At 52.6% G+C, this 18,178-nt stretch overlaps 2 pseudogenes; both read left to right on the forward strand.

The window, feature by feature from the left end:
- LOC142364261 (cyclin-Y-like protein 1-B) overlaps positions 1 to 18,178 on the forward strand; it is a 48,535-nt pseudogene that overhangs the window by 9,522 nt on the left and 20,835 nt on the right.
- LOC142364199 (feather keratin Cos2-3-like) lies at positions 14,663 to 15,466 on the forward strand (annotated as a pseudogene).

Raw genomic sequence — 18,178 nt, forward strand, 5'->3', positions numbered from 1 at the left:
CAAAGGGCAGGTATAAAAGTCAGCCCAAATCCCGGCTCTCTCACCCACTTGTCTTGGCTCCTTCTCCTTGGGACCCAGGTGAGTCTGAAACCCCTTCTTCCAAAGTGAGATCTCTGCCCAGTGGAACTCCCAGCTGATATTGGCTATGTCCCTTCGCGTGGTTTGGATCTTCTTCTCATGACAGAGGGAAGAGGGGAGAAGGTCTGCTTAGAGATACAATGGGTGTGCTCAGGGGGGCTTTAGCTTTATGAATTAGGAGAAAGACTTTCTAAGTCAAGCTGCTCTTCATAGAATGATGAAGACTCTGTGGGTCCTGGCTGAGCCTCCAACACCCCATCGAGCAGTGGCCTTGGCTCCTTTGTGACAGGATAACCAGGCTGCTCCTCATACACCCCTGTGCTCAGTTTCCACCCTGCTTTTCTCCCAGGTGTACCTCCAGACCAGAGACATGTCCTGCTACAACCCATGCCTGCCATGCCGGCCCTGCGGACCAACCCCATTGGCCAACAGCTGCAATGAGCCCTGTGTCAGGCAGTGCCAGAGCTCCACTGTCGTAATTGAGCCTCCTGCTGTGGTGGTGACCCTGCCCGGCCCCATCCTCAGCTCCTACCCACAGAACACTGTTGTGGGCTCCTCCACCTCTGCTGCTGTTGGCAGCATCCTCAGCTGTGATGGAGTGCCCATCAACTCTGGGTGCTGTGACCTCTCTGGCATTTCCAGCCGCTACTCTGGCAGAAGGTACCTGGCCTGATAAAGATGCTGCTAATGCCCCAGAGGAGACTCCTACAGGAACTCAGAACATGGTGCTCGGCAAATGATCTAGGCTTTGGGGTTGTTTTCTGTATAGCTGAATGGCTTTGCTGTTCTCTCCCTTTTCTTCTTTTGCTTCAAATTCCATTGGCAACAACGTTCCCCCAAGGCCCGCCTGGTGGGAACCATCAGTTTCCTCTCCCTCTACGGGGCAGGCAGACAGACATTATGCAGGAACATCTCCACAGACAAGAAGCACAGACTCTTGGTGTCCCCAAGGGATCTCTGCCTTGCTGGCTTCCACTGAAGTGATATTTTTCACTCTTTTCACTCATTAAAGTTCTGCTGTATTCAAGTCTAGGCTCCATGTCGTCCTTCCCTCTGTGGACACTCCCCATTGCCAAAGAAGAAGGGTGTTGCTCTGGCGAGGGAGGGGGAGAGGGCACAAGGAGATCGTTCTGCATTCACAGAGTAATGGGAGGTTGGGACACCCTGCAATGGCTCCTCTTTTGGACACCAACCCTTGAGTCTGAGGAAGACATCCACCGGTGCTGTGCTGTCAGTGACTGTCAGGTTGTGCCTTGCTTTGTCTCTGCCGACAAATGCCCAGAAAGACAGGAGGCCCTGAGGGCTCAGTAGCCCCATGAGCTCTGGAGGAAGGGTATTCCTCTTGTTATGGCCGGAGCTGCGCTGGGGTGGCAAGGGCTGAGTTTTGGTCTCTGAAACGTGACTTGCTTTACAGAATGGCAAGAATGTTAATGGAAAGAACAGCTTTTGGGATGCTGGACAGGTACTCCCCCTCCCTCTCCCCTCCAAGACCTACTCTAGGGGCCATGGCCAGCGGACATTGGTAGGAGTAGCAGGGAAAAATTGCCCATGCCACTGAATGCGTTGAGGCTGGAGGTGAGAGCTAGGCATGTGGGAACTGAGGGCAGTCAGCAAGAAATGGGGATAGTGAAGCGGTCTGTTTCTGAGGGAGGTCGAATTGCTCTGGTACAGAACATGCAGGAGAATGTGAAGATCAGCAAGGACAAGGAGCCTGGGTGCATTTCCCAAGAGAGCTGCAGGTGGGCATGCCCAGACCAACCTGCCTGTTGGGCGAGTGAGAGAGAGTCAGAAAACCACCTCCTAGTGCCGAGGTAACAGAGCTGCCGGAAACAACTCTGCTGGGGGGGCAAGGGAAGAAGCAGGGCAGAGCAGCGATCTGTTCTTCCTGTGCCTGAAATGCTCCTTCTGGGTTTCTCCCTTCTGCAGCAGCAACACCTGTGTCTCCCTCAGCCAATGGCATTCTGAACATTTACACAGTGAGGGTGCCTTGGGGCTCTGGGGGTCCCAGTCATGGGAAGAGGATGCAGCTCTCAGTGCAGCCCTCCCCTCTCCAGCTAGAATCACCTGCTCTTCTGCACACCCACTGCTGGGCCATTTGGGATGTCAGTGACTTCTTTCCCACCAAGGTATCACATCTTTCCGTGGGGTCCACATTTCTCTGGTGACACTGTTATGTCTTCTGGGAACAGAAGTCTCTTCTATTTCTCTCACTTCTCCCCTTTCTTTCCTCAGCCATCTGGGAAAAACGAGGTCATTGGGTCCAAATCCAGCCTCAGGAAGTGTGATCTAGAGCTGGTGGCAAGGGATCATGTCCAGATGTTTTTTTGAGAACCTCCAGAGATGGAGACTCCACAACTTCTCTGGGCATCCTGTGCCAGGCCTTCCTCATTCTCACAGTGAAAAAGGTTTTCCTGGCCTTCAACAAAGCCTCGCTGGTTTTGTTTTGAGCCTGGCTCCTCTTTCTGCATACCCCTCCTTCAGATATTGCTACACATTGATGAGCTCTTCCCTGAGACTTTTGTTCGCTGTGCTGAACTCTCCCAATTTGCTCAGCCTATCACCACATTGGAGATGCTTCAGTCTCTTCATCATCTAAGTTGTTCTTCATTTGACTGTCTCCAGTATGCCTGTGACATACAGTCCCCCACTGAAAACACACACCCCCTCACCATCTGGGAGTCACAAGCAAACCCACATTCATACATCCCTCCTACATCAGCATGGGCCTTCAGCCCATCTAATAGTCCTGCCTGAAGCCTGGGCCTTCTTACCCAGCACCGGGGTCTCCTCCTCTCCAGCAAGGCCAGCCTGTTGTTCTCTAGAAAACAGATGCATGCAATCACCCTCTCCTCTCACAATCACTCCCACTCACTTGGATCCCTCAGACATTACAATGGCTTTGTAAGATCAGCCTGTAATAGCCATGTGGTGGCCTTGGGTTCCCTTACCCACCTGTAGGTCAGACATTACATACAGCTTTTCCTCCCACTCACTGCCTAGGGCAACTTGATATATGCCAATGAATTCCACATACGCACCCATGCACACTGGCTTCAATTCACTATGGAAAAAACACACTGAGGTTCTTGTAGTCACTGCTCCTTAGACCTCCCACACACATATGTGCAGTGTTGTCTCTCCAGTTGCTGACAGCAAAATGTATGAGCCCTGTGACATGTTCATCCCTTTCCAGCTGCTGGCACCCAGACCTTGCTTACACCCCAGTTGCTCCAGCTGCTGGCACAGAAAATAACAGGTCCTGTGACCAGAGGCCTCCAGTTGCTGGCACTTAGGCCTTGCCGCTGATGTGCGGAAACAAGCACAACAACTCACGGAGTTATAAAGCAGGTATGTTTATTGCGGCACTGGGTGCAAGGGTGATCGCTCCTCCTAACTTGCACACCAAGCCACAAAGAATGCACCTATTACAAAGTTTATCCAGGTAGATTGCATTATTACAATTAGTTCTAAGAATAGGCGTGATTATTATAAATATTTCTAGGAATTCATTATCATACCCCGCCCCTCTTTAGTGCTTACGCAGTGTCATCTGGTGGTCATCTGTCAGGGTCTTCTGGATGACGGCTCGTCGTCCTCCTCACTGTGCACTTTTACCTTTAGTTCAAAAATTCCCGAGTTGTCTGTGTTGCCTGAGTCCCAAACCAGAAAACCAGTTTCAGCTAGAGATTTGCTTCTTACAGACAATAAAGTTCTGGTTGTCAGTCCTTATCCGTCCTTGTTTCTTTTCATTTGTCTCACAAGCAGTCCTTGTTAGCAAGGTTACAAAGAACAGAACTAAACTAAATGTCAGTGGTTAACTCTTACCTCAACACAGCTGCAAAGCTATATAACAAAATTAAACTAAAGCTGTAACAAAATCAAACTAAACGTCAGTTTCCCTCATCACCGCACACCTTTGGCCCATCCGGTTGCTGGCACTCAAGCCTACAATCCCGATGGCCATTGGCTGTTTGCCCAGTTACTGGCAGCCACTTCCACACCAGTCTCTCTATTTACTGGCACTCGGACCTTGCAGAACTCACAGATGGGAAAGGGAGTGAAGGTACACAGAAAGATGGTTAAGAAATGATTTAATAAGAAGGCAGGGGGGGACTGTGGTGATCAGGCAAAGGGCCCACCCCAACAAGTGCACTGACCACTCCTTGCTCAGGTGCAGGTACCTCCTTTTATTTGTTCTCCTCTCTGTTACTTCCCCTTGCCCATTCCCCGTCCCCTCTTTCCCCCCACCTTTGACCCTTGCCTAAGCATTGCTTAAGAAGTCTGGCCTAGTCCTGCAGGCCCCCCTCTAGCATCTGTAGTCCTCATATTCCTCTTGTCACTTCGTGTCACTTACAACGCTCAGACTGACCCACTTCAAAACCACACCTACAGTTTCTCAATGGCCCCTCAATTAGAGGCTGAGGAGCTCTGGTCTCCCTCCTTGTCTCCCTATCACTTCCTTAGAGACTGGTGTCATTGTGTGCTTTGTTTATCACTTTCCCTTTTGTTTCATCCCTTTGAAAGGAAAAGGGGCGTGATCTGACAGCCTTAGTGAACCAGCAGCTCTCACCTTCCACACACACTTACAGTGGCCTTTGCTGAACTTGCTCAGGTGTGTGAGTTTCTCCACAAGCTGAAAGGCTCCTGTCCCCAGAGAAAAACTGGTCTTTTGAGTCAAGGCTCCGGGTTGAAACACCATGTTGAGCTCAGTCTTTGAAGTGTCTCCCTGCCATAGCTGCTGAAACACTAAGCCATGTCATTCACTTTCCAGGACACTGGAGATGTCAGGTGAAGAATGAATGGAAGGATGAAGGAAAAAGGAAAGACTGGCCAAATAAGCAATCAGTTTCAGATGTAATATGGGTGTAAAGATAGCACTTGGGTCATGTGAAATGGCATTCTGGAAGGAGGAAGTTTGCACTCCCATATTCCAACGTATATACTGTTTCCTCTCCAAGATATTCTGTGTTTCCTTCAAGACCCTGAAACCTCTCTCACAGGTGTTTGTGTAAAGCCCAGCATAAGGAGAGGCCTGAATTCCACCTCTAGGCAGAATCCAAAACACACCTTCCTTACCCATCCAGGTGAGAATGGCTCTTGTCATCCTCCTTCCAGTACCTCACAGAGACACTTTTCTCCAGGTGCCTCACTCTCTGTGCCTCCTTCCCTTCCCCTCTGGCCCATCTCTCCTTTGGCCTCCTTCACCACTCCCTCTCTTGCGCACAGCCTGAACTTTCTTGGTCACCTCAGAAGGCCACACTGGCAACAGCCACTGTCATGGCCTCACTCCAGTGATTAGAACATGCTGGCCTGCCACAGTGGCTGCTTTTGTCAGCTTCCACCAAAGACACTTTCCAGGGCCAGCTCTTTGCTTGCCAAAACAGAATTGGCATAACATGAGTCGTGTGCACAGAGGGACAAACTAGATCCCAGAAATGCACATCCCAGAAATGCAACCACCAGCAGTTCTTTTTGTGCAGAGAACCCAGAGGGACTCAGGGATACAGGGACCTCCCCAGGCCAAGCACTGGTGAGTCCTCAGAACTGGAGGAGAGACATGAAAAGCAGGGGGACTGCTCAAGGTGTTGAACAGGGAATCTTGTCAAATGTCTGGCTGATGGGTCTTGCTCATTGTTGAGGCAAAAGATCCCTCAGATGCAGGGCTACGAGGACTTCTTCTCTCTTTGCACTTCTTCAGCTAGGATGTTAAACCTCAGGAGTAGTCATGTCATAGCAGGAACCTCCTTCTCCACCAGTGGTCATTGGTGGATGCTGAGGAAAGAGTAAGAGCTAGACATGCAGCTGGGACACTTCTCCTGTGTCCTGGTTTTGGTTAAAACAGAACCAATTCTCTTTTAGTGAATCTTCCTTACAGCTAAGTTCTTCTAAGTAACTGTATTTTTCTGAAGCTGGCTGAATATTTTACAGATAGTGTCCACTCCAAAGCTGGTAACACCTAATGTTTACTGTTACTGAGCTAACAGTAGGAAATGAATGCAGAGAAAGGCCCCCGTTTATAATTATTACTATAGCAGCCAAGGTCACTGATAGATCTCTTAGGTCCCTCAAGTGAGCAGTCGTAGAGGGATGCACTTGCAGGGAAGTGCAGACAGAACTGGTGACCCAATATTGACCAACTCGGTATTTCATGCCAGACACATCATACTCAGTTTAAAGCTGGGGGATCACGAGGGTCTCGCTCTCTCCGTCCATGGCAGGCTTCTGAAGAGGACTCTGCTCATTGTTCTGCCTGCAATCCTGATCCAGATTCTGACCTGTGCATTCCGGAGTCCAGTTCCTGTCTACTACTGAGGCCAGCCTGGGACTTCCCGGTGCTGCCTGGGAGCTGCTGGCGGGATGCCAGCGCACGTGGCACCAAACTCTGTGTCGATTTTTGTATTTTGCATTATTTCTTTTATTATTAGTACTATTCATGTTATTAGTAAAACCTTTTATGTTCAATTTGTAAGCCTCTCTCCCTTTCCTGTGTCCTTTCCTCTGGTGGGAGGGCAGGGGCTGACAGAGACCATCTGTCACTCAGTTTATTGCCTCCCTGCTCAAAACGCTGACCTCCTGAAGACGCACTGCTGTGTTCTGCTCAGGTTCAACAGCTCAGGGTTGATCCGGTGTCTGCTCTGGCAACGAGCCCTTGTGGCAAGGAAGGCCAACAGCATCCTGGGCTGCAGTAGGAATAGCACTGCCAGCAGAACAAAAGACCTGATTATTCCTCTCTGCTTAGCACTGGTGAGACCACCTCTTTCTACTTTGCCCGAGGAAAGACACCAAACTGTGACCCTTCTGTGTTCCAGGTTTGCATGGGCCAAGGGGAGGCTGTTCAGCACTGGCAGGCTTGTCTTTGGGCAGAGTCAGGCCACAGCTGGTCTGCTCATAGCCCTCCAAGTCAGAAGGTGCTTGAGCATCCCCTCAGGCACACACACCCGGCTGTAGAAGCACTGTCTCTCAGCTCCAGGTCTCAATGCCAACGGTGTCTGGGGCACCTGAAAGTTCAGGTAAGAGTCTGAAGGAAGAGGTCAAGGAGTCTGCTGTCAGGCAATAGGAGACTGCAGGCTGTTTTCCTGCTTTTTGCTTCTCCTGGAGATCATAACCAGCACAAGCAGCCCCCAGAGAGGCAGCAGTGTCCATGGTGAACTTCTCCTGCTATCCATTCCCCAGCTAGAGACAGGGCCCTGCTCCCACCTCTCTCGGCACTGGAGACAGGGCCCTTTGCAGCCCCTGATGTGCTCCTTGTCCCTTGGTACTATGTGAAAGAAGGTAGAATGAGCAACAGCCAAAGGCACCTGCAAGGAGGAGTCTGACTCCCTTTCTTCACAGGGGATTTCTCTCCCTTCTCATATGTCGCTGGAAATAGCACCTGCTGTAAACACCCCACCCAGAGTCACACACATCACTTCTCTCTGGCAAGAGGACACACAACTCTCTTCCTCACAGACATCTACACCGCATCCGTTCAGTGATCACAATCGAATTCTTGTCTGGAGATGACACCTCCCAGAAGGCAGAGGTGATCATCTTACGAACTCAGAGGTGTTTCTGACTAAAGGGGATCAGACTTCTTACAGGATGCAGTGGAAAAGTATTTTCATATTGTGCAAAATGTAGGATGTTTAGGGAAAGAAGCATACACAAGGAAAGGGAAGGATCAAGGCATTTCAGCATGGGGCAAGCATGCGAACACAGGCGGATACAGGGATGAGGGCAGTTGATCACTTGTGAACATGTGGCTGATCTGTATCTTTGCCTGGACATGCCTCTTCTCTGACCACTTGCTAGTAGTTCTCTGGAAACACGGTTGTGAAGTCCTGCTGGGAGAGGGAGCAGGGCTGATCCTTCACTCTGTGCCTCTGAAGCCTCTGACCATGGGCTTTGAACAGTTGTGTCAGCTACTCGAGCCACACAGAGTTTCCCAGTGCATGGCAGGAGCCCACACTCTCTTCACAGAGACCTTCTTGCAGCCCTCATGAATGTCAGGCTGTGAGCTCCTGAGGGCAGCTTAGCAAACCTATTTCTGCTTCAGACGAGGCAGGAACCTGGCATCCTTTGAGGCTGTGCTCAGTGTGTCCAGCCCAAGCTTTGATGTTGTCTCCTGGGAATCAAATCCAAAGGTTCTAAATACTGTGAAACAAGCTTGCCATCTCAACACTGAGCCACCGTGGGAGTGCTTGAATGTGCCCATGACCTCGACAACCCCTTCTCCTGACTCCGTGGGATGACACTGCAATGCCAGCAGAAACATTTTGGAAGCTCCATGAAATCATGTAGCTGGATGACGTAGTTTTAAACTGTGTATCTGAGCTTTCGCATACGAAAGAATTGTGAAACCTCTTCTGCCTGTTCATTGCTAAAGGAAAGGTTTGCATTAGCAAATCAGCACTGCAGTTCCTGTGTTGACAGAGCAGAGGAAAGCACCTGCTAGGCTTCCATTGGCTGTCCTAGCGGGGAAAGGCAAAGGCCCCAGAAGAGGCCCTGAATGTTCCATGCCAGGAGGGGCCGGTCCCTGCGGCAGGACCGAGGGCTGTCCGGCTGCCCGGGGGCAGGAGGGTCTCTGCTGCCCGGCTCCCTGGGCAGAGCAGAAAGGCACTGCTCCTCGCCGGGAGCCAGCGGGGCCGGCGGCTGCAACCGCTCCTTCCCGGGCACGGTCGGACACCGCCAGGGCTCCGGTCGCGAATCCCGTCCCGCCGCCGCCACCGTCGCGGGGGATTTCTGTCTGCGTCTCACAGGCGGTGCGGGAGTCAGCGGCAGGTGAGGGACGGGAGGAGGATTCTGCCCGGTGAGCGGCTCCCGATGCGCGTCTCGGACATCTGCGATGGGGCTGCGGGCCTTAGGCGAGCCCGACGTCTGTGCCGGGCGGCAGGGAGAACCCTTCCGGGGCCGGAACCGGAAAGGGCCGGGAGCGGCCAGGCGGCACCGGCGGGCGGAGCGGCTGCGCCCCCTGGCGGGCCCGGCCGGGGCTGCCCCCCCGCCCCCGACACACACGCCCGGCCCCGCCCGCGCCGGTTCGTGCCCGGCCGCAGCCCCGGCTCCTCTCCCCGTGTCTCCCACGGCGCAGTAATACACCGCCGCGTCCCCGCGCCGGGGCCGGGCGAGCCACAGGGCGCTGGACCGGCGGTCTGCCGCCACCGACAGCCGCCCCGGAGGGTCCGGCACTGGCTTATCTCCAGTGAAACCTGTTACAATATGATACGGTGCCCGGTCTGAAAGCTGACGGTACCACTGAACATTCCCGCTGCCTTGAATGTTGGGGTGCGAGCAGTTGATGCTGATGTTGGTGCCTTCGGTGGTCTCTGCCAATGGCTCCTGCTGCACCTGGGCTCTTGCCACAGCCACTGCCGAGAAAGCAGAAGGAAAGGCCAAAGATCATGAAAGACTGCCCAATTCTGATGTCTTTTTTCCCAGAGAAGTAGTCAGGAACAGTGGAGGTGAGACAGACTGGAATGGATGAGGACATGTGCCAGTCGAGGGGCATGGAGAGTGATCCCGGTGTGGGTGTGCGGAGAGAGGGGAGAAAGCTGGGGGGGAACTGAAAATTGATGCAGGCAGAGATAGAATGAAAGTCAGGTAGAGAGTGGAGGGAGGGAGGGCTGGATGGGTGAAGGGAGGGAGAGAGAGGAGACAAGAGAGGGGAGTGTGCTGCAGTGAAGGATGGAGTGTTGAATTCAGAAGAATAAATGCTGAATGCACGGTAGGATGAGTGTCCCAGTGAAAGACACAGGGCTGTATTCAGGGCAATACCTGCCGAATGCACAGGAGAAGGAGAGGTGGAATGGGGAGAACAAGAAGAGGGGACTCGGAGGGCTTGGAAAGGGGGAGGAGAGCTGGCAGAGGGGCAGGGACGGGGAAAGACACCCCGAAGAAGGAGAGGGAAGAGCTCGTGCTGGGCTCCCTGGGGAGCAGCCCGGGCACAGCCCCGGCCCCCGCCCACCGCCGCCAGCCCCGCGCACCCAGCAGCACCGCGGCCAGCCCCGCCAGGCCCGCGCCCCGGCACCGCCGCATCCCGCCGCTCCGCCGCCCGCGCCTCGCTGCCCCCCGCCAGCCCCGGCTCTCTGCTCCGCCCGCGCCGCCTCCTCTCCGCCGCCTCCTCCCCTCGCCGCCGCCGCCAGCTCCGCCCCGGGGCTCAGCCCGGCGCCGGCGCCGCTCGGGCTCTCGCCCGGCCTCGCAGCGCTCGCTGGCTCTGCCCGGCCACGACTTGGTCTCCTGGGAAATGGACTCTCGCCGTCCGCCAGCGAGAATCAGCCTGCACAGAGCCAGCTGCAGTTGGGACAGCGGCAGGGCCTTGACCCAGGAGCTGGACCGGCTTCCCCGAGCTGTGCCTGAGCTCAGCGGCTGGAAGCAGCAGCCACTGATTCCCGCAGATGGGCGGCAGAGACCGGCCGGAGCGGAGCTGCCTGCAGCGACACCGGGTGTGCGGGAGGGCGGGCAGAGGGTGTCCCCGGCACGGGCCCCTCTGACACGGGGATGTTGGTGCCCCGGCAGGAGCCAAAGGGGAGGGGGAACGGCACAGCAGCAGACCGTGGCAGGGAGTTTTGGAAGTTAGTCCCTGCTGGGTTTACAGTGCTCTTATTTTCTGGAAGTGTCTGCTTCCAAAATTGGACGTTTAAAGCTAGATCTGGAAGGAAGGGGCACAGGGTTCGCTGGATGCTCTCATCCATCAATATAAAAGGAAATGTAAGATTTGAGGTGAAGTCTCCAGGGCATGCAACGCAGGTGTCGACTGCCGGGCAAAAATGCAGGAGGAACCAAGTGCTGCAGGGCAGTTGCCAGGGCAAGGAGGGTGAGCAGGGAAGGAGGCTGTGGGAGCAGGGGAGGTGGAACAAGTAAAGGGGGAGAAGCTGAGTCTCAAAGAGGAGAAATGAGTGCTGCTGGGAAAGGTGTGGTCTGGGAGAGAAACAGCACCTTTCTGCAGCCAGATGGATCCTTCCTCCCTCTCAAACACAACAACAAAGCCAGCCTTCCTGTGCAGCACTTTCTCTGGCAGCTTCTCTCCCCAGCTGCCATCATGATTTACAACTCCATGATCATCCTTCGTCTTCCTCTGTCCACAGGTGTCTCGCAGAGAGAAAAGACTTGCTGACTCTGGCCCAGACCCCTCCCACCAGACAAGCTGGCGAGTTCAGCTTTCATGTCCTGATTCCTCAGGGTGAGCATGAGAAGAATCAACAGGGGCATCTTTGTGGTGCAGAAGTCAGCAGCCATGCTGTGCACAGGGTGCTGGGACCCTGTCCTCAGGTACTTGAGACCACAGCCTTGTAATACCTGGCCTCTACATTGAGGTGGACAGTGCAGATGGAGAAGGTATGACACTTGCCTAAGGCAGAGCAGATCCTCAGAGCAGGTGAGATGATGCACACACAGGAAGTGAGGACGGGGGTGAAACGAATCATAGTGATGAACCCCATGTCAAGGAAGACCAGCACCCTCTCCTTGAGGTTGGTGCCCTCACCAACTGCCCTTAGCACAGTTTGGGTATCATGGGAGGTGGATGGTGCCAAAGCTAATGTCCATTCAGAAATACATGAGGAAAGGAGCAGGGATCCACACAAGAAATCTGTGGAAGGAGGGATGGGGCTGCCATTCAGTGCTTAGTACCTCAGGTCTGGGACCATGGCCAGGGTGGGGAAGTGTCCAGAGCTCACTGGCGCAGAGTTTTCCATGCAACCTGGTGCTCCTCCATGAACACCAAGGCCAGAGCTTGTCTAGCCTTGTGCCCCAGGCAGGGGCAGAGGCATCAGATTCCCTCCCTTGGATTGCCCCTTGCACTCCACAAGAGCTGCAGTGGTGTTCCAGCTTGTGCATGGGCAGGCGGTAACTCAAATCTCTGTGACAAGAGGCCACTGCAGTGGGCTTAGCTGTGCCACAAAACTCAGGCTCCATCCTCAGAGTACATGGGTCTCGCCTTGACCACCAAGGAAACCCAGAGCCAGCCCGATGCACCAGGAGCACGAAAGACAACTCTGCTGGTCTTGCACCACAGCAAAGTCACATCCCACAGCTCTGCCTCATCCACTCAGGGTGTCACCTGAGGCTAAGAGTGTTCAGTGGCTCTGGACGGTCAGAAGCTTTTCTCCTGGGAGTCCAACTCTCCCTGTTCTCCAGCAAGGACTCCCCAGCAAGAATAAGCCTGCAGAGAGCGAGCTGCAGCATGGGACAGATGCAGGGCCTTGACCCAGGAGCTGGACCAGCTTCCCTGAGCTGTCTCTGAGCTCAGGGGCTGGAAACAGCAGCCACTGAGTTCCTGCAGATGGGAGTGACTGGACTGGGAGCCTCCCTTCAGCTGCCTTTCTGCAGTCTGTGCATGATGCCTAAAAGTTGTGCTGTGGTAAGGGGAGTATGAGGATAAATGTGCCCATGGGTTTGCAGGGGTCAGGGAGGGCAAGGGAGAGGGGGAATCACAGTCATAATGTAGGTGAGAAGGGACCTCAGAGGTCATCTAGACCATCCCTATGCTCAGAACAGATGCCATTAGATCAGGTTGTTGAAGGGCACATTGAGTCCATCTTTGAACACCTTCAGGATGGACATTGCACAGCCTTGCTGGGAAACGCATTGCTTTCCTTGTTATTTCTTCTGGCCTATTGCTTAATCAGATTTTGTCATGTGCCATCTCCTGGGCATTTCCAGAGACTAGGTCCATCTCCTCTGACTCCTCTGAAAAAGGAGTTGCAGAAAGGAAGAACGTTTACTCTGAGACATCTGTTCGTGAAGAAGAGCAGGCCCGCTGCTCTCAGCCTTTCCTCGCATGTAATGTTTGTCAGCTCCATAACCAACTTGGTGGCCTTTGTTGGACTTACTTCAGTATGTCGATATCTTTCTTGGACCAGGGAGCCCCAGTGTGGATGCAGTAGTCCAGATGAAGTCTCAAGAAGGGGCAGAAGGTCAGGGTCACTTTCCCAGGCGTGCTGGCAACACTTTGACTAACACAGCTCAGGATGCCGCATGTCCTGTTTGCTGCAAAGGCACACTGCTCTCTCCTGTTCAGCTGGGGGTCTCCTAAAACCACTCATCCTGTTCTGTGGATCTGTCTCCTAGGCAGTGAGTATCCAGGCCACACGACTGCATGGGCTGCTTCCTCCATCAGATGCAAAATCTCTCCCTTACTGTTTTTGATCCTCTTGAGATTCCAGTCAGCCCATTTCTCCCGCCTCTTAAGGTCCTCTTACCAGGAGCCATGTCTGACAGTTGCAGCCCATTCCCCTCACTGGGTGTTATTAACCAACTTGCTGGGGGTTTCCCACTGCCCACTACTCATGGCATTCATGAAAATATTAAACAATATTGTTCAACTGCAGATCCCTACTACTAGACCCTACCAAGAACTGTCAGCCACTCAGGCTTTGCAACAAGATCACAATGCTCTGAGCCTGGTAGTCCAGTCATTTTCCGCCCTTCTTTATCACTGAACACTTTTGTCACTATTTTGGTCATAAAGGAAGTATGAGAGAGGCTGTCCTAGGTCTTGCTACATTCTAGGTACAAACCTCCCCTGCTTTTGCCATCCCCAAGGTGCCTGTTACCTCCTGAGAAACCAATGGGATGTGTTCTCCGCTACCCTAGAGCCTCAGCTAAGAAGTAGATCCGTGGACAGAGGAGTCAGCCCTGTCAGAGCTCTCCCAGCAGAGCTCCCTGGCACTGATCTCACCAAGGTCACTGAAGGGAAGGGGTGAAGTCCTCAGCTGCACTGCCTGCAAGCTGGACGTTACTTCAGGCTGACAGATATTTGGGAGGGGAGATGGGCTTAGAAAATGTGCCCACTGTGCACAACCCTTGTCATAAAGTGGGTCCATACTGGCCTTGCCTGTGGGAGAACAGCAGGCTTTAGAGAATGTGGTCTGGGATCCAGTATGCTTTCGCCTCTCAGAGGAATTTGCTGGGCGCTCAGACTGATATTCCAATGCAGGGCATGAAGATCCTTGTGGGCTCAAGTCCAAAGCAGTCATCAATTCTTTGGTTTACCTGGAGGGGCAGGAAAAGGAGGCCTCAGCAGACACAGGCTGCATGTGAGTGCCTCTTCCCTGAACAGATCTCTAGCAGCATGTTGCCATCATCTCTCAGGTGCACGCAGTCTCCTTCTGAACCTGGCAATCTACTGCTCTGTGGTGATTCCTGGAGAGAGCAGTGGAGAGTATCCCTACCATGAGCATCACATTCCCTCTTGATGAGTGACACTCAAGGATGGGGACACACAGGGAGACACAAGAGGGGAACTTTGGGGTGAGTTGAAGAGTGAGCAAAAGACAAGAGCAGGGCAAACCCTCAAGCACAAGAGCCCATGTTGTCCCGCTGACTGTTGCTGGTGCTTCTTCCTGAGAAGGGCATTTAAAACACCTCCACCACAGTGGACCATGCTAACATGGCTTGTCTGTGCTGGACGTGTCCAGCACTGGAGCTGAGTCTGCTGCCACCAGCACTGCTGCATTCCTGCCCTAGAAATCCTGGCGCCTTTCATCCCTGTGCTTGAAAGAAGCCTTCATTGGAGAATGGGCATGGCACAAACCTGGAAATGACAAGGCAGCAGTGTTGGAAACCAAAGCACAGCCCATATCATTAGCTGTGATGCTTTGCATTCAAGATGAGCTTGTCAGAAAATTTTTACCTCTGCAAAGGGTGCCTCTGTTCCTGTGGCAACAAAGGGCAGGTATAAAAGCCAGCCCAAGTCTCAGCTCTCTCATTCACTTCTGTTGGCTTCTTCTCCTTGGGACCCAGGTGAGTCTGAAGCCCCTTCTCTTCCAAAGTGAGATCTCTCCGCAATGGACCTCTCAGCTGGCTATCCCTTTGTGTGGTTTGGATCTTCTTTATCGTGACAGAGGGAAGTGGATGAAGTTCTGCATAGAGAGAGGCTGGCATGTGGCTGAGGGGGGCTTTTGGTTTATGAATTAGAAAAGAACCTCGCTCAGCAGGGTTGCTCTTTTTAGAGTGATGAAGACTCTGTGGCTCCTGGCTGAGCCTCCAACACCCCACTCAGTAGCGACCTTGGTTCCTTTGTGACAGGATAACCAGGCTGCTCCTCATACACCCCTGTGCTCTGTTTCCTCTCTGTCTTCTCTCACAGCTGTACCTCCAGACCAGAGACATGTCCTGCTACAACCCATGCCTGCCATGCCGGCCCTGCGGCCCAACCCCACTGGCCAACAGCTGCAATGAGCCCTGTGTCAGGCAGTGCCAGAACTCCACCGTCGTCATCGAGCCTCCTGCTGTGGTGGTGACCCTGCCCGGCCCCATCCTCAGCTCCTACCCACAGAACACTGTTGTGGGCTCCTCCACCTCTGCTGCTGTTGGCCGCATCCTCAGCTGTGATGGAGTGCCCATCACCTCTGGGTGCTGTGACCTCTCTGGCATTTCCAGCCGCTACTCTGGCAGAAGGTACCTGGCCTGATAAAGATGCTGCTAATTCCCCAGAGAGGAAACTCCTCCAAGAACTCAGAACATGGTGCTGGGCAAAGGATCTAGAGTTTGGACGTGTTTTCTGTATAGCTGAATGGCTTTGCCTTTCTCCCCATTTTCTTTGTTTGCTTTGATTCCCATTGGCAACATGGTATCCCCAAGGCCAGCCTAGTGGGAACCATGTCTCCTCTCCCTCCATGGAGCAGGAACATCTCCACAGCCAAGGACCACAGACTTTTGGCTTCCTCTGGGGCTCCCAGTCTTGCTGGCTTCCACTGAAGTGATATTTTTCGCTCTTTTCACTCATTAAAGTTCTGCTGTATTCAAGCCTGTCCTCCATGTGGTCCTTCCCTCTGTGGACACTCCCCATTGCCAAAGGAGAAGGGTGTTGCTCTGGGGTGGGAGGGGGTGAGGGCACAAGGAGACCATTCTGCATTCACAGAGGAATGGGAGGTTGGGACAACCTGCAATGGCTCCTCTTTTGGACACCAACCCTTGAGTCCGAGGAAGACATCCACCGGTGCTGGGCTGTCAGTAACTGTCAGGTTGTGCCTTGCATTGTCTCTGCCCACCAATGCCCAGAAAGGCAGGAGGCCCTGAGGGCTCAGTAGCCCCATGAGCTCTGGAGGAAGGGTGTTCCTCTTGTTATGGCTGGAGCTGCACTGGGGTGGCAGGGGTTGTGTTTGGCCCTCCGAAAGATGGTTTGCTTTGCAGAATGGCAAGAATGTTAATGGAAGGAATAGCTTTTGGGATGTCCAATAGCTGCTACTCACCCCTCCAAGACCCATTCTAGGGGTCATGGCCAGTGGGCATCAGCAGGAGTAGCAGGGAAATGTTGTCCATGCCACTGAATGCGTTGAGGCTCAAGATCAGAGCTAAGCATGTAGCAGCTGAGGGCAGTCAGCATAGAAATGGAGACAGTGAAGCGGTCTGTTTCTGAGGGAGGTCGAATTGCTCTGGTACAGAACATGCAGGAGAATGTGAAGATCAGCAAGGACAAGGAGCCTGGGTGCACTTCCCAAGAGAGCTGCAGGCAGGCCCAAAGCTCTTGACTGCTTCTTTGGTCCCCCCAGAGGACCTCTGCTCAGGATTTGGCTGCCGTGCTGGGGGGAGGGGATTTTTTTACATGGAAATCTCATCCCTTCTGACTGGTGGAAATGTCTCTTGGCAGCTACTACAGGTTCATGTCTTATTTCCGGAACGAAAATCCAGGTGTCTTCGCAAAAGTGTAGAAGTGGAATGATGGAAATCCCCATAACCATGTCCTCCGTCAAGAGGGAATGTCCTGGTTTCGGCTGGAATTGAGTTATTTTTCCTCCCAGTAGCTGCTGTATTTTGCATGCAGTAGTAGAAGAATGCTGATAACGCTGATGGTTTTCTTTCTTGCTAAGAAATCACGGACTTTTTTTAGTTTTCAATATCCAGCTAATGAACAGGTGTGTAGAAGCTGGGAGGGAGCATAACCAGACAGCTAGCCCAAGTAGGCCAATGGCAATATCGTATGCCATAGATGTCATGCTCAGTTTATAAATAGGGGTACTCCTGGGGACAGGAACCTGCTCTTTTCCAGGTGTTCAGTTTCTGCTGATAGTTCAGTCGTTTGTGGTTTTTTTTCTGTGAATTTGTTGAAATTCACGATTTTGCTGAATTCCTCTGTAATTCATGAGCTCCAGGAAACCCATAACTTCTGCAATTGCTTCTTGGGGACTGGCAACACAATTGGTTGTCAGACGGCAAGAAAAAATATCACATTCTGTATAGCTTGCTTTGCATTATTATTATTATTATTATTATTATTATTATTATTATTATGTGTATTCGTATTAGTGTTGCCTTTGTTGTCTTATTAAAGAGTCATTATCTCAACCAATGAGTTTTGCTTTTTGTCCATTCTCCTCCTTTTCCCACTGAAGGGAAAGGGAGGGGTGAGCGAGCAGCTGTCTGGTCCTGGTTGCAGTCTGCAAGGTTAAACCATGGCAGGAAATTATGGCTCATGAAGCATATATCTGAATGACCGAAGGCCAAAATCTTCGTAAGGGCTTTTCACTTGCATGTCTGAAATGTTTTATTCCTCACAGTACTATTACTAACCACCATCAACAGCAGCACAGTTGGACTTCCTAACCCTACTGGACTAAACCTTGTAATAAGCAGAAGGTCCCTCAGGTCCTTTGCAAAGATAATACTACCTGCAGTTGTCCTTGCTGAAGAGGAGATGGCATTACATCGGACAGATGAGTAAGCCCTTTTGACAAAGCAAAAAAAGGGGTACAGGATCCGTGCAGTTTTTACACTCCAAACTAAGGGCGTTCTTGCCAGAGGATGATTATCTGTAATGGTGATATAAATCATGCAGTGACTCCGCTTTGTGGAAGGCAGGCAGTGAGCTGTCTCAACCTGTGCTTCCCATTTCACTGCTGTGGCCTCTTTCGACAGCCAAGGTGCCTTCGCCTACCTGGGAGACCCCTGCAAAGGGTCACTAGGCAGAGCAGTGGCTGTTCTTCTATTGTTCTTACTCGCTTGTCTAATGCCTTGATTTACACCCTAAGAAAGAAGGAAGCAAAAGCTACTCTGAGCAGGTTCAAGAGCTGGGATTTGTTCACATGAAGGAAACAACTGTCAGGGTGCCATGACCCTCACTCCAAGTGCAGCGTACATCAGGGAATTAGTGACCCATGTAACAGAGAAGCTGAGGAGGCCCTGG

Source organism: Opisthocomus hoazin, chromosome 26 (assembly GCF_030867145.1).
Source record: "Opisthocomus hoazin isolate bOpiHoa1 chromosome 26, bOpiHoa1.hap1, whole genome shotgun sequence".
NCBI classification, from domain to species: Eukaryota; Metazoa; Chordata; class Aves; order Opisthocomiformes; family Opisthocomidae; genus Opisthocomus; species Opisthocomus hoazin.